Source organism: Pyxicephalus adspersus, chromosome 5 (genome assembly GCF_032062135.1).
Source record: "Pyxicephalus adspersus chromosome 5, UCB_Pads_2.0, whole genome shotgun sequence".
NCBI lineage: Eukaryota > Metazoa > Chordata > Amphibia > Anura > Pyxicephalidae > Pyxicephalus > Pyxicephalus adspersus.
The window spans coordinates 57,907,660-57,931,019 of record NC_092862.1 but is presented as its reverse complement, the minus strand read 5'-3'; the positions used below and the strand labels follow the sequence as shown (position 1 = coordinate 57,931,019).

At 36.8% G+C, this 23,360-nt stretch overlaps 1 long non-coding RNA gene across 13 annotated transcripts in view; it reads left to right on the top strand.

Annotated features, from left to right (window-relative positions):
- LOC140330974 (uncharacterized) overlaps positions 1 to 23,360 on the top strand; it is a 240,975-nt gene that overhangs the window by 179,832 nt on the left and 37,783 nt on the right. For 10 of the 13 annotated variants that reach the window (XR_011920836.1, XR_011920837.1, XR_011920838.1 and 7 more), the window contains one exon: positions 17,655 to 17,874. The exons of the other annotated variants lie outside the window; for them this stretch is intronic. This is a non-coding gene — a long non-coding RNA (uncharacterized lncRNA). The remainder of the gene's footprint in view (positions 1 to 17,654; positions 17,875 to 23,360) is intronic. 13 annotated transcript variants of the gene reach the window in all.

Genomic DNA, 23,360 nt, shown 5'->3' with positions numbered 1-23,360 from the left:
ACACGTTCTTGAATTTAAGCTTTTTTCCCAAACTTGCAGCACCATAGCATTTTACCATGGTGTTTGCAGGCACATTATGTGGGACTACAATTCAGAGCAGTATATTTGGAGGGAAAGCAAAGAAGCAAACATTATCAGCAACTGCTGCTGCTGCTTTCTGTGTCAAAGAAAAATCATAAATTATTGATTGCGTTGTGTGTTTGCCCTTCATTGTGACACAACATTGACTGAGAATGTGGATTTCAGTCCAGTACACAGGTCTGACTTGCTCTCTAATTTCAAAGCTGATCTTTTTCTTCTTTGCTTTGATAATGTCCTTAGATCTAAAGGTGAAAGAGAAAGGCAAATCTTAACATGCTGCTAGATCATACTTGATCGATGGAGAACTGTACACGGTATTAAATTTTATTATTATTATTTTGTATTATGTTTTGCTCTGGGATAGTTAGTTTAATTACTAATATATGAAATTGCATAAAAAATAAATAAAAAGATGTGCCTTCACATATTCAATATATATGTGATACTTTCACTAGAAATAACTTTACCTATTTTTTACACTTATTTTGCATCTAGGTTTATTTACTTATAAATTATGTAGAGGAACATAAATTGGATATTCTAAGCAGTAAGTCCGCCCACAGAAAAGGAACACAAATCTAAAAACAAAAGAATTACAACAAACTTAGTCTAAATGTTTTTTCTTTCTCCTCCAATAGGTTTGCCACTATAATTTTCCCTCTTATTGTTTAAAAACAAATACATTAAATGGTTAAACTGACTTTCACTTTAGCTTGTGCTGTGGGAGTTAGTTTTAAGGAGATAAACATTCAATTGCTAAGTGGGAATGGAGACATATGTAAGCTACAGTTTGTTCATACATACAGCAAACAGGATATGACCTAATCATGCATAATGGCTTCAATAGGCCTTAATGTACTAATAATATTATTATTACACTGTATATAGTGCCAACGCATTACATAGCCCTGTACAAAGTCCATAGTCATGTCACTAGCTGTCCCTCAAAGGGGCTTACACTCTAATGTCCATACCATAGTGATTTGTCTTTATTACTGTTGGAGGTCAATTTTTTTTTGGGGGGGGGGGGGGGGCGTGTGGAGCCAATTAAACTAACTGCATGTTTTTGGAATGTGTGAGAAAACCAGAGTACCCAGACAAACACAGGGAGAACCTGCAAACTCCAAGCAGATAGTGCCCTGGCTGGGATACGAACCTGGGACCCAGTGCTGCAAAGGCCAGAGTGCTAGCCACTGTACTATGTTTTTTTTATCATAGATGACATTATTTTGGAACAAAGGCATTTAGCATAATTATATATTTGAGTATAAACTGAGATATTTTGACCTGAAAATGTCCTTGGTTTATACTTGGGTCACACCACTAGATGGCAACATTTTCTCTGGTGTCCTTTTACCGTCTGGGACAGAATTTGCAGGACTTTACATGATGACACAGTGCCATCTGGTGGCCAACAACAATACACAAAAGATTATTTAGGAGCAAGTGGACCAATCATAACCAACTCAAAACTACAAAATAATTTTACCCAGTGAAAGGGGGGGTCATAAACAGAAAGAGTCCGCATGATTTTTGGATATTCTTAGTTCATAGCACAGTTACCCGGCATCAAAACATCATTATTATAAAATTGTATGGAAGCTTGATGACCAAGATAAGGCTGCTATTGAACAGCTGACATATTGGGTCAGTGGTCAGAAATTTTAGGCTTCTTGTCATGTGATTACTGTAATAACATAGCGATCACTGTGTCTCCCTAGACACATAATACACATCCTAATAACCCCTTTGATCTCTCTTCCAAGCCCTAACCAATTTATAAATACATACATATGTTGTAAGATGTATGTGTGTATATATATATATATATATATATATATAAATTAGCAGCAGAAAAAATTCCTAGCTCATATGAACTAACAAACACATATTTTACACAATATTTCTAGACAAGGAAAATTAAAAGAACAATTGCAAAAGAAAAGAATTGCAGAAGAAGATTGATTTTTTTCCCATGATTAAATATGATTTGAACATATCCATAGTATATAGCAATAATGACACACTATTATCAGATAAACATTAACACATGTTTAAGGTTGTCTCTTCGTAATTATGCATCAGCTTTCCCAATCAGCCAACCCAGTTACGTGCATACTTACTACTAATCATCCTGCCTATGTTGAGTCATTATTTAGTAATCTCATTACAGAACACAATGCTTTTTAAACTGATTTCAGAACAATGTCATTATGAGAAATGTTAGCATTTCCCATCCTGAAACATCTTGCCAGTGTTCTGCTACATACTGGATCTATCAGTGGGACTTCTGGGATGTGATGATGATGAGTGTATTGTCATTTGATCAGGAGTCACTGAATTTGGTACACAATGTTTTAGGATAACTGTGTCTTTGGTGAATGAGGTCACTAGACATATCAGACAATTGTAGTCTTCTTGCATCTGTTTCAGTCTCTCAAACAATTCTGAAGTTCAACACTGGAGCCAAATGCCTTCTTTAGATAAGCATGGTATGATCTATTATAGAGCAGGTACACAATACTGTATAAGAAGTTTAATTATTATATTAAAAGCCTTCTGATCCTTTACTGTGGAGTATTGCATAAACACAAATGTGAGGATCCTGGGGGATAGTGAAGGGTGCAATTTCTGCCTTAAACCATGTGAGAATAGAAAGGTATTACTCGTCCTATGATTCTTGGGAAGACTTTTTGCCCATCTATGGTCACTATTATGTTTGTTATCTTTAATGATAATCAAATTATTTATTAAATTGCAAGATAACCTTTGTGTAGGCATCTTATTGCCAGCAATTTATGGATGTTTTTTTTCGTGGAACATTTCGTGGAAATGTTGAATTATGTCTTTTGTTTTGGTATACTTTCCCAATCTAGAAACATACTGTAAGGCTGTGGTCCATCATAAATGCTTACCAGTAACCAATGTCCCAGTCTACCTCTGCACTCTTCACATATAGTAAGCCTCAGTTCAGCGTTGGGAGGCTGCCACACATCCCAACACACAGTTTGCCCCAGGACTTGTATACGAAGGATGACACCTGGGGAGAACTGACAGAGGACCAGGAGCACACAGGAGTAGAACAGCAGGTCAGAATGGGAGTTCTAACAGTCCTGGGTCAGTAACAAGATGATCCACAGAGAGTCCATCAGAGGCAAGTCCGGGGAAACGGCATGCACAGGAGTCAGGCCACCAAACAAGATATCTGAGGACTAAAAACAAGCAGGGTCGGGATCACAAGCAAATAATCTAACAAGTCATCCAGTAACTGGGAGGTGGTGTACGACACAGGATCGTGGCCTGATAAGCATCCCCTAACACATACAAACAGCTTACAGTTAGGCTTTAATGGCATTGCATTTGTCAAGTCATTTTCAACATTTTTAAATCTGTAGCCTTCGTTGAAATGATAATGGTGATGTCCCCATCTTCTACATTGTCACCCTGTCACACAGGCATCCAGTGCAAACTACTAGGCACAACAACAGTTTCAACACACAATATGCAGGCATGACCCACTGCTGTCACCATTAGGCAAATCCACACAAGAAATGCAGTGTAGACATTACTGGAGTATATGCATGTTGACAGAGAAGGCTGCAAAGAGGATGCAAGAGATCAGTAGCAATTGGGTTTAACAAAACCTGAAAGAAAGGTGAAAAGATGTATTTTATTATAAACAAAATTGTCACAACTATTTGGAAGTATGGTAGCTGCTTTTTCTGTCCTTCTTATAAAAATGCTATTTGTTTGGCTGTGTCTGAATAATGTAAATCTCAGATTTGTTTTTACATCCAATTTGGCATGTGCATTTAAAGCTTTTTTTGGAGCACAGGGACTAATTGGTCATTTCTATTTTCATTTTGCAGTGCGTATGGTTAACAATCTATTGGAAAATTGCAGCACAGAAAATACATTTGCTTGAACACCAGCTTACATTAATTTGGGTTTTATACTTCATCACCACTGCTGACTGCAGTAGTCATGTCAGTAATTAATATCAGATCATGTAACTTTCCTTATGGGCCTAAATATATAAACAGATATATATACACATTTATATGTTTTTTAATTAACTTTAATAATGGTTATTAATAGTTGCATTTTGTGAATATATAGAATATATATACTTTTTCCTTAAATTGTTCCAAATGTAAGATAATTGGACATACCCCCCTCCTCTTAGTTCAGCTTTTTTGTTATTCTTCAGCTGAAAATGTAAAACTCATTAAAGAGCATGGCCTCGTTTTACATCTGCATCCCCTTCTATTACTTCACATACCAAATAGCATGAGGGTGGTTTGAAAGAGGAAAAAATATAAATGAAAAGAAAGGCTCTCGCTGGGTGGCCAAGAGGAACATAAAAACCTAAGACTTGAGTTTAATTTTTTTTAAGATTTAGTGCATTGAGGTTAATAAATGGAACCAGGGTTCTTTATAAAATTATTCTATGGGAGAATGTTTTACAACTATATGCGAAGGCTTCTGAATAATTGCAATACACCCTTAAAATGCTGTGTGAGATGAATACAATGTAGAAAATGGGATCATTTATTTTTATGTTGTGGTGTTTAAAGGACCTCCATTAAAATCATAATTTTTCTTTGAGAAGCCAGTGTAATTATGCTTACCTTTGCAAACCAGCTATTTACATTATGCACTATTAAGTTCTTTGTCATAATGAGCAAATATGCACTGTAGACATGCACATTATGGCAGACTTACCTCCTAGAGTGCTTCCCTCCAGCAATGTTAGGTCCCTATGCTCCCCCACGTTGCTCCATCTTTTCTAAATCATTTTTGATTGACTGGTGTGCAGTCCACTTTCTTCAGTTATTAGTGAGTTACAAATGACTTAACTCCAGTTCATGTGTCCCTGAGTTACATAATTCTGTAGCCTGGCTTTTACTCCAGAAATAAATTAAAATATTAAAACTTTGTTAACAGAAAGGGAAGATGTTTCTTTGCAGAAGGAACATACAGAGCGTCTTCTGCCATAAAGCTACACCCACTTTAGTTTTTATAATTTGATCTTAGTTTTAGTTCTGTAAGAACCAAACATTGGCTTACTGAAGTTAGCTCTTTAGTGTACTCATCAGGCAATGCTGCCTGCCAGTACATTTGCTCATTGTCACCAATCTATTATTTACAGGCCTGTCCCCTGATGACCACTAGCCAAAGAAAGTGCCCACCACAGTTTTTCTTGACTCTGGGCTTGTAACTTACAGATCATTGTAGTAAATAACAGTAATGTCAGTTGGTAAATATACAGCCGGTGCCTCCTGTGTTCCGTTAACAACTCCCAAAAGTAGTTTGCTGCTAAAATTCAATTCGGCCTCCGCCAAAGTTGAACATTAGCCTCTATTTAGCCAGACCTTGTCCAAACTCAACAGAGGCTTGTTCAATTTCCAGTTGGAAGGTTTTAACGAAAAAGAAAGTAAAATGCTTGTTTTGGTTTCTACAGCCAATACCGAAATACTAAGCAAATAAAGCACAGTGAACATGTCAAATAGTTACCGATGTTTATTAACTCAGATGAAGCACAAGAAATTTGCATTAACAATACTATTTCATGCAACATGATAATGGTTCCAATGGCAAGATTTAAACAAGATGCTGGTGCTATGACATTGAGCTAAATGAGACTGTATTGTCTACAAGGGTCTACAAATGTATTTTGACAGCCCTCCAGGTAAATGCCAGATGGCTAGACCAAACGAAGTGTATTTGTGTTGTGACATGGAATTAGTTTGCTGACATCATCATTAGCAAGATATTTTATGTATGTATATATGTATTTCAGTCTGCAACCAATCATGATCTAGGCCTTTAAAAAATGCAAATGTTATTTCCATGCAAATATAGTAACTGGAGATATCCTGTACATCGTTTGTTTAAAAAAAGGCTTTAGAAACATTTTTTTTCTGATTGGCTCTGTGTTTTTCCTATAGCTTTAGGCAAAACTCTGAGAGTGAATAACGTGAAAAGGACAGCTATTTCTAAGCTGTTCTTTAAAAGCATTGAGCCTGATTTATTAAAATTGTTCAAGACTGGAGAAGATAGACTTTCATGGGAGAACTTGGGTGGTCCAGCAAACCAGGAATGGATCTGGTCCAGGATTTAAACATTTGCCAACTTGCAAACAATTTTTTAAGAATTTCATTGCAAGTTTGCTGGATTACCCAGGTTCTCCAAGGCTATCTTCTCTAGTCTTGGAGAGCATTAATAAATCAAGCCCAATGTGTACAGATCAATACCAGTTTGAGCTTTTGTCAGTTTTGGAAAAGCTGCCTGTAAACTGCCAGAAAACTTCCTAACCGGAACAGAAAATATTTTATTACATTTAATCCCAAACAAGTAGTGCAGCAATAGGGTATATAATTTAGTGGGAGTAGAGTTTTTCTCTTTTCACCTCCATACAATGGTCTTTTTAATTTCAGAAGGTTTTTATTGTTTTATTAAAGAAAAGAAAAAGGGAGAGTAAGAAATAAAAAATGTGCGGTTACATCAAAAGGGTAAATGCATAAAAAGATACAAAAAGAAAACAACTGGTGACATCAAACAACATAAAAAAAAACAATATGGTAACAAGTCCTGAGGTGACATCGTGAGGGGCATAGAAAAAAAAAAACAATAACATTTTAAAACAAACATCTCCAAGTTGATGTTTTATAAAGGCCAAAACCCACTCAATCCTAGGCCTACGTAGGTAGGAGGTGGTAGCTATATTCCCTCTACAAGATGCCCATAAAAATGTTAAATATTCTTTAGAAATATCTAAACTCAAGATGCCAAATGTATTATATTGGAGCTCATCAGTCGCTTTTCCAGCTCTCTTTTAGGGTCTACAGGATATGTCTTCTGTATCATGAAGACAAGGATATGTTTGGGGTATAGTCCTAACCTAGAAAGCAGCCTAGGGTGCCAACTCTGCTCCTCCATAGATAGAATATGGTCAGTAAGCATTGTCACCCTAGGACAGGAGGTAGGGAATTGACGGAATCATGAGATAAAAATAAAAGCATGACAAGGAAAACTTTGCGTCCTCTGTGTCTGATGGGTCATCAGAAGTTCCCGTCGGTGCGTGCGAACGTTCCATTTGGGGCATGGCGGGAATTTCAAATCTATTTGTATTGCATTCATTACAAAATATCTGTATTGAATCCAATACAGTGGAGTTATATGTGTTAAAGCATACATTGTCTTTCATGAACATTTATTTTACAGTGTAATATAATAGTATGAGTATAATACTTACTTTTTTTTTTTTTTTTAAATTAAAAAAGTAAACATTTTTTTTAAATGTATTTAATTTATTTATTTTGACATGATTTTGTTCCTAAGACTTTCTTAATCACTGAACTAAATAACATTAATTGTGTGTACAGTGTAAATCAATTGTGTGTAAATCAAGCTCACATTGAGATGATTTTGTAAAATGACATTAGCTTTCAATGATTTTTTTTCCAGTTTATTGTTGTTCATAATTATTTAATAATTGTGAACTTTAAAAAATACACACAAATTTAGGTGAAAAATTATGCAGTGATAAAACAAATTTGCAAATACCACTTCAGACATCAGCTATCTTACAGTTTTCTTGTCGCAGAGTAAATACAGCAGCAAAGCATGTTAAATATAGTCTTTGTGCCAAGTTATGAATCCCACGAGTTGCTACAATCCGGGCCAGATTTTTAATATACCATGGCTCTGGGTGTTAGAGCTCCATACATGCACCTACAGATCCGTAATAATTCCTGGGTGTGATAAAGGGTGATAGCATGCTAACATCTGGGTCTTCATTATTGCTGTTGTAGTACTGTTTGTATCCTTTTGTTGCTAGGATAGGGTACCATGTACCTACACCTGGAATAAAAAAACTGTGGTTACCACTAGAAAAAAATCTAACGCCCAAATTAGAACTGGACTTTTAAAGATAAACAAATAATAATGTGAAAAATTTGTTCACCCGTAGCAACAAATAAGCTCAGCCAGCATCATCTATGCTAAAAAAGTGGCCTGCCGCTTTTATGTCTGTGTTACCATTACCAGAATAATGGATAATACGCATAATTTTTGGGTAGTAGAAGAGATTAAGCAAAGATGGGGGCCCCGCTGACCAGAGAGCACATCGGTTGCAACAGCTGCATCGGTCCTATGATGTCAAAACTATTCTTGTCCTAATATGAATGTGTCATACATTATCTTCATTTCAGAAGTCACAGATTGAGAATAGTTATTCTGTATTAATAATGCACTTACAATATGATGAATAATGGAGATTTGAAAATTCATGGAGGTTGAAGATAAAAATGTGATTCCTCAATTAGCCTAAAAATTGAACTGTAGAGTGCATGCTATAGTTTGCTAGGGACATGTAAGTGAAGAAAGTTTGTAGTTCAATTGATACCCTTATTGGCTAAATTCTAGTATTAAAAATACTAATTTTTAGGATTTGCTAGGTTCCTTCCTTAGGCTTTTTATTCTGAAAACCCATGTAATTATGCATATCTCAAATGCTTTTATTTTTAATAACTGAACTTACGGAATAAAGGGTATCACTTGACTACAAACTTTCTGCATTGGCTATCATGGTACAAGTAGTCCCTTTTAGATTTTTTTTAATACTACTGTACTTGTCCTCCAGTGTTTAATATGTCACTGACAGGGAGAAAAGTTGACTGGATGGTGTCATTTGGAACTTTGTTTTTTTAATTTAAGTAACATTTTAGTATTGTCTATGAGTGATAGAGTTACTTGTATATATAATATGTTTCTAGAGAATATTGTTTTCCATGGCAGTTTATTATTTTTATCTGCAGCCATTGTAGCTTCTCTGCCATAATGATGTTTTGTGGTGTTTACAGTATTTTGATCTTGGTGGCAGTGTGTTCTTTGTGTGGCTTTTCCTGCTGACAAATCTAGTTTTGTGTGGTGTTTCTGCTGTGGTAAAGATCATTTTGTGTGTTCCTGTGACCGACTGTTTGTGCAGTGTTTTCTTGTAAGATACTCTGTCTTCTTTTCTTTGTGAGTCTGCCCTATGGGTCTCTATATTTATCTAAACTTGGTAAACCCTGTTTATTGTGGTATAACACACAGACAGTACATTAGTCTAGAAATGGTTGTAAAGATGTTTCTTTATCATTAAAGCTCCTTCCCCTAGAGAATTATCTGATCATTCCTGAACCTCCAATGTTTTCATTGATGGTCACCAAGCAATCCTTGTTTTGATCTCCATTCTACTAGTACCCAAATAGAAATTTTTATTACTGACAAACAGCTAGCTACCTAAACAGATAGATAGAAGGCCCAGAGCTAGGGGAATGGAAAATAAGCGCAGGGCCACATAACAGGGTAAGAGGGGAAGGCATGGTAAAGCAAGGGTTAAGGTGACAAAGGTCAAAGATATGGGGTTGATAGGTGGGGGTCGTCAATTCAGGAGGGATCAAGGTAGAAGGTATATAAAGGGATAAATTAGTTGGAAAGGTCAGTGCACTATTGGAAAAGAATAGAAGTTTAACCACCCACTCTCCCTTTGGGGCAAAAGGTATAGTTGTGTTGCATTGTCATGGCAGCTTGGCGGTTTTGCAGGTCCATGAGAGTGGAGCCAAATGCAATAGGGAGTGGGAACCCATCAGGGTATGGCTTATCGGAAGTGGGGCCTCCTGGGACACTTGGTTGTCGTGAGGCCCAGTGGGAGCTGTGGGATACCTGTATGAATGGATACCATGTATCTATAAAAAGGTAGTAATCAAGCAGAACTTTCATGGACCTTTAAAAACCTTCAAATCTATTAAAATGTATCTAGATGTTTGGATAATGTTTTCATTGGAGGTTGAAATAAAAGTTATTGGCTATGCTAACAAAAGGCTGCTATGTACAGTTTATTCCAAAGACAGGTCTCATGTGTGTTTTTTTTAAAGAGTAACTAAGTTGGGGGGTAACGGAGTTGGGGTATGCTGGGAGAATAGGTACAATGGCTTCATCTTCTCTACCCTAGTCATGAACTAAAAAGTAGGTTTTGTAATAATTTTCCCTGAGTTTAAAATTTGGATGTGGGGTCAGACAGAAAGCATCCCTCAACTGGATGTCTCAGGGTGATCCAACAGGGTGTGGTTAAGGTGCTTCACCTTAATATAAAGTAGAAGAGATCATGAGAAATTATTTCAGCTCATCATTTGATTTAGAAGTGAGCGGGGCACCAGCTCTACATACCAGAAGAAAATTCCTGGGGGTCACCTAGTATGACTGAGGTCTCAGAGAGCCCTTGTGCAGCTACATTGTCTGCCAACCAAGAGCATTCCCATTAAACAAAGAAGTTAAAGTTTGAATAATTGCTCCCATAATCATTATATTAATTGTAATGTAAAACAATTATTACAAAAATTCTATAATATGATCATACGTATCAAAATTCTACATAGGTAACAAATATTATAACTCAACATATGGGGTATTTAAACTGAAATTATAGTTTGAAGAAAGGCACCACAGTATCCACTTAGTGGAATCAGACATATTTATTACTGTGTCTGGGATATACAGCAGATATTATTTAGTGTCACTATGCAACCTGCAGAAGATCAAAGGACTTGAGCTGTTTAAACATGAATATTTAGTATTTTAATAAAATTCCTGTCTGCACACTGTATATGCTTTGATTTCTGATCTTTTTTGACTCATATCAGAAGCTTTTTAACTAAGGGATATTCTTTGTTTGTGATCAGAATTCTATTTCCATGTGTGCATGCATAATTCTGGCGACCATGAAAATCTAAGCCAGATAAAAAAAACAACTTGGAAATTTAGGCAGATTCCACTGTGTTTTAAATTGTGATTTCCCAGTGGAATTTAGCTTGCAGGGGCTTATTAAAGCTAACCTTCAGCTGGGAGATGATATAAGGTGCCATAGCTGAACTCATTGGGCCTAATTTAATTAAGGTGGACCATCCAGCAAACCGGAAATGGATTTCTTAAATTAAGATTAATTTCCATCTGGTAGCAAATGTTTTTAATCCTGGACCAGATCCATTACAGATTTGCTGGATCACCCAGCTTCACTGATGAAAGTGTATCCTCCCCAGCCTTGGAGAGCTTTGATAAATCAGGCCCATTGTAAAGTATGCTACTTGCCCGAATCTAAAGCTGATCTTTAGGTATCAGTCAGTATAGTTAGTCACATATCTGAAACAAGCATAACTGTGTGAAAAGATGTGTGACAATTATTAATATTATTATTATTATTAATAATAATAATAATAATAATAATAAACATGTACAATAAATAGGGTTTGCAAATAACAGACAGATACAGACAGTGACACTGGAGGAGGAGAGGACTCTGCCCCAAAGAGCTTACAATCCAGGAGGTTGGGGAAGTACAATTAGCTAAACATCTGAGCTGTAGACTAATTCTGGGTCAGGACATTAACCCAACAGCAGTGTTTTTGAACCAGGTCAAAAAAAAGCAGCTTACATGCGCTCTCCGTCAGGGCTGCCATCAGACAGGGACAACTAGTACAACTGGAATTAGCCCAACTAATGTATGAGGTGCAATCATAGCTACCACAACCTAGAAGGGCTCTGCGTAAGCCCACCCCACCCCCTGTAACCTGGAGCTGGGTGCTGTAAAAACTGTCCCAGCACCTGATGCCATTATGTGAAAGCAGGAGAATGAGCAAAGACAATAAGCCAAAAAGTCAATAAGCCAAAGCCAATACCTTAGAACTTTGAACTTACTTGATACTGAATGCAGACAAGAGCTGCTGCAAGGAGTACAGAAAAGAAATGAATAGCCTTCAATAGGGGGTCTATACTAAGGTCTGCAATAGGTATATGTACTAAGATCTGCATCTGTTACTGCGATCTGCCTTTGGCCCTTCAGTGCACTGTGGCCATGCACATATTTTGATACCAGGTGAAAGTGGAGGATCTGGTTAGCCAGCAAATAGGCCATGTGCAAGTGGAGCCTGACCTTTCACTTGCACTAGGCTTTCTTGTTGGTTAGCCTGGCAGTTCACCTGCACCTGGCTCCCTTGCTGACTTGCAAGTCGATGGTCTGGGCTAACCAGCAAGGGAGACAAGTGGACGTGTTGGGTCTAGGCTAGCTGGCAGGGGAGCCAGGTACAAGTTGAGGGTTAGCCTCTACTTGCACATGCCTCTTTTGCAGGCCAATTAATCCTTTGACATTACTTTTCCAATGCTAGAACTTTTTACCAATGGGGTCCAGGATGTTTACCTAATATATATGGAAATATATTAATATTTTTTATAGCGACCCTACTTTCTCTGAAAGGTCTGCTTCATTTTCACTACCAATGCCAACATGTGCCTCATTGTGTCAAAAAGAACAAATGTAGGTAAAAACTAGGGTTTAACAAACGTTGCACTGCTTGATAACTGTTGCATCTACTTTTTCACAATACATTAGTGGATAGCCATAGAGTTTGCTTGTGCTAAATGTGCACATGGCAGTAGGTGATTACACATGAACCTATTAATTAGGGCAATGCTCAGAATTCAAACATAACCTTCTAATATTGGAAAAGGTAAGACAATTCATTATTATTTTTATGCGTTTTGGTCTTGTAACATAAAACTCAAAATTGAAATATTTTTGTCCACACTAGATAGTTATCCCTAATTTTCTCTAGCACATAGATAATATGAACACAATTGTTTTATGTGTCTTCAAAAAGTGTGAGTGGGACTACTTTTGGAGTTTTTAATGAAAAATAAGTGTGTTATGTTTTCTAAGTTAATATGTGTCCCATATGTCTTTATTCTTTTGTTATTTCTTAAAGAAATTTTGAAGAAAATAGTTTCAAAAGGGTTGTTTGCATGTCCAAGTAGACTATTCAAAGCTTAGTATCTTTGTTGGTGGAATTTTCCATTTTTTGTTGCAAACATTTTAATAATGAAATATAAAACTTTAAAAAAATGATCTCAAAGCATGTCCTCTATAAACTCCATAAATATAAAACAGTGATAATCTGTAAATTCCTACCACTTGCTGATCTGATCACACTGTGTAAAAGTAATTTAAATTCAGATGAGATATAAATACCAAACAAGGCCAAGAGCAGAGACAGAGTAAACATCACCCCAAGGGACTTTTGATCTAAATGAGTCATACAGAGCAAACAAGAGGTAATGGAAGTGTGCAAGTACATAGCATTCCAGCAGAAGTAAATATACTCTGTGAGGTTGAGAGCACACTCATTGGTGTTTACAATGACTCTGCAGCAAATGTAGCTTTCAGGTGAAACTGCCATACCCATTGCAGTCACTTATTAGGAGTATAGAAGCTGCCAGCACTTCACATGCAGGTTATAGCATCTGTTTTTTCATAATGAATAAATACTTTTATTTATGTAAGAGGATATTTATACATGAAAATAATAAAATGCTTTGGATCTGACAGCAAATAAGTGCTGGTTGTTCCTGTTCTATGCAGCTGGAGTTATGCTGACTATAAAGCTATTGGAACATGTGATCTGAGTTGAGTGTTCACCTTAGGTGCTCTAAGGTTGGATAGAAGCATTAAGGCCACTTATAAATAGTTTGATAAAAGCAAAGGATGTTATTGACTTTTAAAGCATACTATTGCTTGTGTAATTGTGTGGTTTAGTTAATTCATTGTGCAAAAGGTGTAAATGTTCAGGCTCTTCTTATTTGTTCCTCAAAGTAAAAATGTCTTGCAAGTCACTGGCTTCTTTGTTGAATCCTATAGATATGCACTGTACCTGTCTGCCAGCCTAGGGGGGTACAGGGGAGCCATGACTACTGGACTGGATCACCTGTAGATCTGAAGTCAGTGGTGAGCCATAACTAGCATTAGAGGGGTGAGGATGGCTGTTAGGCTAAATGTTATTAAAAATAATTGCTAACCTAAATCAAACCCTGAACCATCTATTGCCTGGAACAGTTGCTGCCAAAACACAACCCTACTGTACTTGGATAACACTTCTAAAAATAAATAATCTGACAGCATGGGTCACACTTTATGTTGCTCTCAGAAATGATTTGTGACATGGTTTAATTACAACTGTTAGCAATACTAGTTCAGACTAGAAGTAAAAATAGCTCTAGGCTCAACATAATTATTAGGTATTTAAAAAAAAGTTTATTGCAAAAAGACTTGTTATATATATGTTATCTATCTGATTATAGGAGCTATTATTTGTGCTTTTGTCATTTATAATTTATATTGCTGAAAAAAAAACTATTCTCAATCTTTCCAAACTACACCAACCACACATACCTAACTTCCCTTTGCATCTCTGCCAACCCATGCAGCTGCTAAGAGCAGAAAGTAGAAATTTTGTGTAAGTTGGGACTTACACAATACTGAGGGTACTACACCTCTTCCCATGTAGTAGGGCTGGGTGCAAAAGCAGAAAATTAACAGGCACTGAAGTTGCCATGTAGGGGAGACAAGTAAGTTATAAGATCCCCTATACTGAGAAGAGTGACAGGGAAACACAGAGATAGAGAACTGGGTTTTGCTGTTGCATAATGAAAGTAACTAGATGCAAATGGTGCAAACGTTTTCCCTTCTTTATACAGATTCACTTAAAGTATTACCGTGTACAGATACACTATTACCTTGTCCAGATTTTAATATTTTACATTATTATAGTAAAAAGTATACAATTACCTCTTCTCATACAGAGGCTGGGACCTTAAATTCCCAAAGGTTTCAGTATACCCAACCCATTATATATTAGATATGAAAAAATGTGTATTGTTACATTTGTTAGCTTTGGATATTTTAATGCCAGACCAAATTACCAAATCATAATATATGGCAACAATTTTTTGGAAAAAGGTATTTTTAGGCCATATTCCCAAAGGTATCTGGTAACTAAATGGATATGTATAGTCTATAGGAGATGGCTTAGTTCCATCTACCTATCATTTAAGGCAAATGAGAGATAAAACAGACATTTCTGGTTCATAACTTGTCTTGTATGGATAACTGTAGAGTTCCTCTGGCACTTGGGACTGTTACAGATCACTCCAGATTCTGTAGTTCAATAACAATGGTAAAGGGAATTGGCAATGTGAAGGAAAAACAGCAAGAATATAATGATCTTTTGGAAAAATCAATTAAAACCATGGAAAGCACTGCTAATGTACATTGAACAGATGGACATGAATCAAAGTATAGAGTATGTTGTCAGCTGATCGTTAGGAGAGACCAAAGTCTTATAAGGATGTTAACCACAAGTGTTTACAGGGTCCAACTAATCGAGATCACTTTAAACTAGTTTAAGTTAATATTTTGAAAGTGATATCTTTGTGCACATGTAGTTATTTACTGCTAGAAAGTACAGCACGCTTATTGCATAATGGGCTATCAAATGTATAGCTCAAGGGCAATTAAAGCTTCTAGCTTCTGTGATTGAATGTTCTATAACATTACAGAATCACTGCCATAACCTCACTTGGGACACTAACCGGCTTTTAACCACTTTAATCCTGACTCTAATAGGCATTGCTAATTGTGTTACATTTGCAAATGTAGATGCCCTTAGGGAGGGTCATATGAAGGTAATCCAATTCCGACAGTGCCTTATTGCAAAAAATAGATTCATGCTGATTCATTTGGCATTTCTGAAAAGCATACAAACCCAGGGGAAATCGTACATTATTACTATTTTATTCTTAAATAGTGCTGACCATGGACATTGCATTTAGGTTTTGTGTTGCTGAATAATACAGAAGAGTGAAACACAGACTGATGATCTTACCATATCCTAGTGGATCCTCACTAAGTGCTATTATGGGAAACATATGTATGTGGCTCATGAGCATGGATTGGGAATATCAATGCTTCAGTCTTAAAGCAAGTCATTAGCAAATTCCAATGTACTGGATATGTCATTTGAGGTTTTTATGCAATAATGTCTGGATAAACTGTTGAGATGGCTGAGGTTTTATTCTGAATACTGATATTGTGACAGTGCACCATTCTGATGTCTATGTACTATAGCAAACAAACATATGCAAATATATACATAGTTACAATGCATCCATGTGTTAACTGCTGTCATATCACAATCCTGACAGATTAATTAAGTGCTGGAAATGAAATGTGGTATGGAAAGTCCATACATCTTTATCAAATTCAACCAAAATTAAAACTTTTAAGCGTCTTTTATTCAATAAACTTATCCCTGCTAAACCTGAAGTTTTATCTTTTATATTTTTCCTATTTCATTTCCTGACCCTCAAAAAGCATGTTAATAATATTTTAAATAAAATATTACATACATGACATCACAATAAAAAAAAAAATACATATAAAAACAAAAAAGAAAGGGACAGTAGTGAGGAAGGGCTGAATCATGCTGGATGTCCTCTAGTCCAGAAATGAGGCATGTTCTGACAGCCAGGGCTGGATTACTGGCTTGGTTACCTAGACCATGACCTTGGGAGCCACAGCCACCAGGAGCTGCACATAGTTGCCCAGCCCACTTCAAATCTGCAGTCTCATAATAAAGGGCTGCATATATTTGCAGAATTACCTATGGGCATCATATTTGTAAGACGTACCTGTGCTATTCCACCAAGTGGAATAATTCCAATTTTTCGTTTGCCTGGCTTAATAGAAACCTAGTACAAATTATTCTGAAAGACAAGTTACTAATTTTCTATTTAATGCATCTGCCCTAAAGGGATCATATAATTAATACACATGCCCCTTTATTATCATGAAGTGCAGTTCTAAAAAAAAGTTCTTCCTTGTTAAAAAAGGTATGTGACCTGGGTTGTCCTGTTTTTTTGGATTGCTGAATGTTCTGCATTCAATTAGTGTTTTTTTAATTTTAATAATCTGCTGAATTGGATCACCGATCTCTGGTTATCAGCAGTGGTTCTAATAAAGGTTGGATCTTTGTGGAAAATATTGTAGTATAACAGGGGTAGCCCCTCTTTATGGTAAAATGACTGGCTACCATGAACAAAGGTAGCAGCCAAAGTAAGGCAATATGGTAAATGTTATTACAATGACTGGTATATCATGTTCTGGGAACATTAAACAATATAGTTGCTCAGAAAGCATTCATATTAGAATTATTGGCTTTCTAAAAAAAACACTGTGTAAACTATCTTAGATGGCTTTGGTCTCTCCCTAAAATACTTTTGACTTTTATACTGTCATATTTTGACTTACGTCCACTAGGACGTCTCCACTAGGAGAATTTGCTTTAAGCAAAGTCATATGTTTGTATAGAAGTAATGAAAGTTTCATGTAAAGCAAATATTTGTACTATCACAATGTACACAGTGTATAAAAGCAGGTACATAGAGATGATAGACATACCAAGGCATACCAATGATTGGAAAGTCTCAGGAAGTATGTGCTGTGGGTCAAAAAAATGATCTGATAGAAAGTAATAAACTTCTGCAAATGAGCTTTAGAGCAGATTGTTAGAAAAAGTTTAGCATGCAAATTGCCCTCTGTCAAGAAATGGGTTGAATGAGATTATTCCATCTACAACACTAATTTATATAATATTTTTTGTGTGTGTGTAGTTATTTACCAGTGGTGCCGTTTTCTCTTTCAGTGCATTGGTTGGTCAAAAAATACTGCACAAATATTTGGATGTCAGAATGAGGGCAAAAGCCTAATTGCAGCTCAATTCTACTGTGGGTTACAAAGAGATATTATTCCATCCGGGGATTCTTCCACATTCCTATGCTGTGACTGCAAAGTCTCTACTTAGTACTGACTTTTGACCTTCAGTACTGCTGCAGCTTGCAATAAAAATACAAAAGGAATAAAAGGTGAATATTATGTGTTTATGGGGAATTGATGTTCTTACTGGAGATTTTAGTTACTTTAATAGAACCTTTATAGTAAACTAATTGACCAAAGCTTTTTCAAGTTTTGAAACATACATTTTACTCATGTGTTTTTAGATGCATCTGTGTTTTATCTGCCAGTATTTGCTTTTTTGTTTTTTATTTCATATCATGAACTAATTAATACTGTTTGTTTGGTGCTAAGTTAAATCATACCTTCCTCTAAAATGGAAGGTACACTTACATTTTCTGGATCTCCTCCCAGAACCACCAAGTTTTAGCAAGTTTTGTTTTTTTTTTTTTTTGTTTTAGCCTGACTGATTAGCTATTTTAGTTGAATGTCAGCTTTAGGCTAGATAGAGTAAGGCTAATCAAAGCAGACTGGCTGATATATATAAGTAGTTCTCAAAGCAACTTTTTTAAGATTGGTGGCTTACCTGACATGTTGATAGAAGGTGAAAGTTGTCGAGAATGATTATCACGACCGAGTAACCAGGATCTGATCATGACATGCTCTCTGAGCATCTTTTAATGAATAATTTCTATATGTATACGTATACACTTGCAATAGTTCTCGTCCGATAATGGGCACAGGGCTGTTATCTGACGAGAACCTTGCATGTGTACAGTGCTCGTCTTCCGAACGACCATCCTGGCGGATCCACAGACGATCGAGGACGAACGATCGTAATAAATCTGAAGGGGAGAGAGCGCAGTGGAGTGCTACTCCCTCATTCTCCCCCGCCCCTCTATATGGAGCAGAATGGTGCTGTATTTACAGTACTTGTTCATGCTTTGTGCAGTCATTGGAAAGGATCATGAAAGACAATTATTGGACGTGTGTACTTAGCGCCTTAGTCTGCGCCCTAAATTAGAATGGACAATTCTTCCTGTTTAGTCTATGGAAGAGGGAGGGGTAGACATTGCTTACATTCCCTGAAGAGTCTCAGCACTGGCTTATCTTGAAGGAAACAATTACAATCACAAAAGATTTTCTAACCTGTCTGATCACTTTTCCCCCAGTGCTATGTTGGATTTTATGAGACTGTCCCGTAGACATTAACTTTTAATCTGCCATTCCACTGCTAATAATTAAGGACACTTCTAGAAGCTCTCAATCCGAACTTGCATCTCCATCTATTACCCCAGGGCTTCTTCTTTTACAACATTGACCAACATCAGGATACAATTAACCTTTCTACTAGTAAGCAGTTGTACCAGGAATGCCATTATTTAGTTAATATTGGCAGATTGCAAAAAAATCTATAATAATTTCCATTCTGGGTTTAGGGACTAACAACAAAAGATTAACATATTTCATAGCAGTTCTGGAAAGTGTATTGGTAAATTTGTACAAACCAATATAAACCATTTAAATGTTAGCTAATACTAATAGGTTATGTAGCATCCCCCCTGCCAGAACATCTGAATGTTCCTAGGCTGTTTCTGGTGGGGTCAAAATAATCACTCAGTCCATCTTTAGTCCAGGGGTGTTTATTGAATAACTCACCCATAGGGAAGAAGGATGAGGGAATGCAAAGTGTCAGACAGCAACTTCCAATTTGGAGGGTGTCTAATCACAGTTCAAATCATGACAACAGATCTCCTGTCTTACACAGGCAAGATCCAGACTGTAAACTTTGGTAGACATTTAATATCCAACACCTGACATTAGTGAGGAATTCAATGTTGCTGGAGGGTAACCCATATCTCATCAGTCCCAATACATTGCACACATGTCCATATAGCTTCCTTGAGTGGGTCCCATCTTCAACAGCTTCATCCTAATGCAACAAATTATTGACAGTTGGAGGCCTCTTCTCCTGGTAGTCCAAATCCAGGCCCCTGGCTAAGCCAGGTCAAAAGTCCTCTACCCAACTAGCCCTGATGCATGTAAAACATTAGAATTCCATAGTGGGATCCCTGAATCTCTCTTTCTTTACATACTTATTCAGATTTGAATCCTTGCCTCAATCAAACCAAACCCATCTTTTGGGCAATGAACAAATACATTCTGTAAATGATTGGCTTCGATTTCTCTAGAACCAGAAGTCATCCCAGCAACACGAGATGGCCAACCAAACACTCCCAGAGAACCAAAACTTTCCAACAAATTCCCAAATACCTAACGCCGCCCTCTCCTAAAGGGGACTAACTGGAAAGGGGTGCTACATGTACCGTGGAATGTAGGACTCTTTTTGCCTGTTTTGGCTGAATTTAATGTAAACGTCCCAGGTTCATAATATTTTAGGAGAACCTTTCTGACCCTCTAGTTTATGGTTAAGGCTAGGAGGTGGGAGTTCTTTAGTTAGCTCACTCAGGATCTTTGAGGTGGTCTATTAATGAACAGGGACACTAATGTCCCTGGGTGTAGGGGATGGGTGTAAATTACTTGCAATGGGAAGAGTTACAATTTCTATCATGTTTTTGTTTCTATGTGTGTTGCCTGTACAAGAAATATGTAGAGCAGTTATCACTGGGACAGAGATGCACAGACAGCAATATATATATGTTATCTGATGTATATCATGCAAAAACTAACTATTCATACTGTGTCTCCCACTGTGCTCAGTGGTTCCTCTTGCTGACCTCTACGTCATAAATGTGTCCTGTAGTGATGTAAGGGTCAGCAGGAGGAAAAAAAAAGCACAGCAGGGGACACAGACTCTCAGACCTCATGAAATAGTTTTTTTTCTCGAAATAACATTTGTTTTTTTTTTCATTTTTAATGTTTGGAAAGGATTTTTCTCACTTTCACTGTTCCAGGGATAAGATTTGAAGGAAATCACTACAAAAAGGACACAAACAAAATGCTTTTTTGTAGTAGGGGAACAGGAGGATCTTCTGTCTTAATCCCCCTAATTCCCCTCAATTCTTTTCCAATGGCATAATCTTTCATTACCTCTGTTCATATTGACAACAAGGACTGCAGTATTATTAAGAAGTAATACAGAAAAATTAAATATTTGATATTCCTGTTGGTAAGGAAATACTTTATGACAAAGCTGTTTGATGGCAATTTAAAGAGTTTATTCAAAATGAACTTTGTGATTTTTAACTGCTTCATAACTGCCAGGGTATTGATTCTTAGTGCTGAGCCCATTATTGATTACCACTGCCTGAAAGAGTTACATTCTTGCACATAAGTGTTAATATGCTGTAGATAAATATTTGGTTTGCTGGCCACAACTTGGCAAACCTGCTTTAGAAAACCTTGTGTGGAGGGAATTATTTTACTATTGTGTTTGTGATGACACTTTGGACAGACTTGTATTAAAAGTAAAACACCTGTCTTTTTCTGAAGACCTACAAATGACTTTTGGAACTGCAGGGGTTTAGATGATTGGTTTGATTTAATTAAATATATTTAACCTCAAATGGATAACAAAGTTAGCCCTAAATGAGTCTTTTATAATTGGGATTTATTGGCTTACCTCTTGACAGTAAATGTTATGGATTGCATGGATTCCCTCTTCAAAGTCTAGGTGCCATATCCAGTAATTGATCATTATACAGTTTACCCTGCAGCAGGATTAAACTCTTCTTCCTGTCACATTTCTATATGTGTCACCTTTGCCATTTGGTGTTAGACATTTTATATGCATGCTCCTGTTAAATAAGAAAAACTGATCATGTTGTTTAAATCGTGATCTGGAATATATTTTTACATAAACCAAATTCAGCAGCATATACTTTTATTGACAGGTAGGGCTATATTTTTTACTGAGCAGGATGAAAAAGAGTTATGCAAGGAAAAATGCAATATTCATTATGATTTTCTTTGACAATGAACATAGTAACAAAATTGAAAATTGGGCTAGGGCAGAAACAGAATATTGTTTTACAATACTATGTATTACTTACATTAGTCTGCAATGTGAAAGTTGAGAAGGGAGTACAGCCCTATTGCCTGCCATTTATCTTGTATATACTGATCTCCCCCTTTTTCCCTCTCCCTTTTGTTCCCTCTACTTGTTTTATTTTGAAAGCAGAGGAAAGCAGAGGAAAAGCTAAGGGAAAATAATCAAGTGCTGTTTAAATATTAATTTTGAAGATAGAAAGCAGTGCTGTACTTACAATAGCAAATAATTTACCAAAGCTCTGTTTCTCTTAAACATAACACATAAATGCATTAAAATTTAAAAACATCAGCCTTTTCTGTTAGCCAAAGCGTCAAAGGGGAGGATATGGTAATCAGCCAGGTTTTTTCCAGCCACTTATTTAAATACTTGTATTAAAGTATTTTGCACTCAATACTAAAGCATGTGCCTCTAACTCATCTCTTCCTCACATTAATACTGCTTCACTATATTCATCACTCCTATTTTTCAGGCACCATGCTATTAGGCTTTGGCTTACTTGTTTTTTTCCCCATAGATAAAGCCACCATTAATTCTGTGCATATGCACTTTGCTTATTCATAATCATTAATTTCTCTATTTAATACTCTGGTCTCAGGATGATCTAGTGCTTCAAACTCTTTGGCGAGACTGTGTGTGCATGACCAGCTCAGCTTGTGTGATCTCTACTTTGAATGTTGGCACAGGGACTATGTAACCCTGGCATTCAGAGCTACATTTTTGGCATTGCACAGAAACAGCGGATTACAGTAGTCACGCTGCTGACTGATGCTAGATAAGGCACAGGATTTCACAAGGGAAGATCAATAAAGAGTCTCTGCCACTTTACTCATTTAGACCAAAGTGATAAAATCCCAGGAAAAAAACCTGCTTATAATTATTGTATGCCTCCACTATAAGAGCCAGGGGCCCAAACTCTATGTAAGCTCCATGTCAGACAGTACTGAATCTTGCACAGGGTTGATAACATTCTTCTCTTATTATCCGAATGCAAGTATTGCAAGTAGTGTTGGTGGAATAGCTGAGTGTTACATTCTTCGATCGAATAGCCCGATATTTTTGAGTGATCGAACGCCGAATCCAAACACCATTAAAGTCTATGGGGGGGGGGGGGGATTAATTTTGGGACCGTGTGGAACTGCAAGATCAATCAGGGGAGCAGAGCTGACAGCTCTGTTCCCCTGATTGCTTTTGCAGCCCTAGTGTAACTGTAGTATGTGTTCTTGGATAGAGAATCCCTATCCAAGAGAACAGCAGTTCATCTGCAGTCACAGCTGATTGGAAGCACTCGCATGCCTCCTCCAATCAGCTCTGACCGCAAAGTTCCCACGCTCTCCGGGCTGTACTTATCAGCCCGGTGACCGTGGGAACTGAACTCAGGAGAAACTCCATTGAGAGTTCATCTGGAGTTCGCTTTTTTTTTTTTTTTTTAAACATGAATTTGCAAAGTTGAATTCTGTGTTTTTCGGGTCAGGTCTGCCCGAATTCGAACCATCATGTTCGGGTCGAATATAGGGACAACCCGAATTTGAACACCAACACTAATTACAAATATCAGTATTTGACATTGTGAAGCACAGACTAAGACTGTTCATGTGTTTAGAAAGA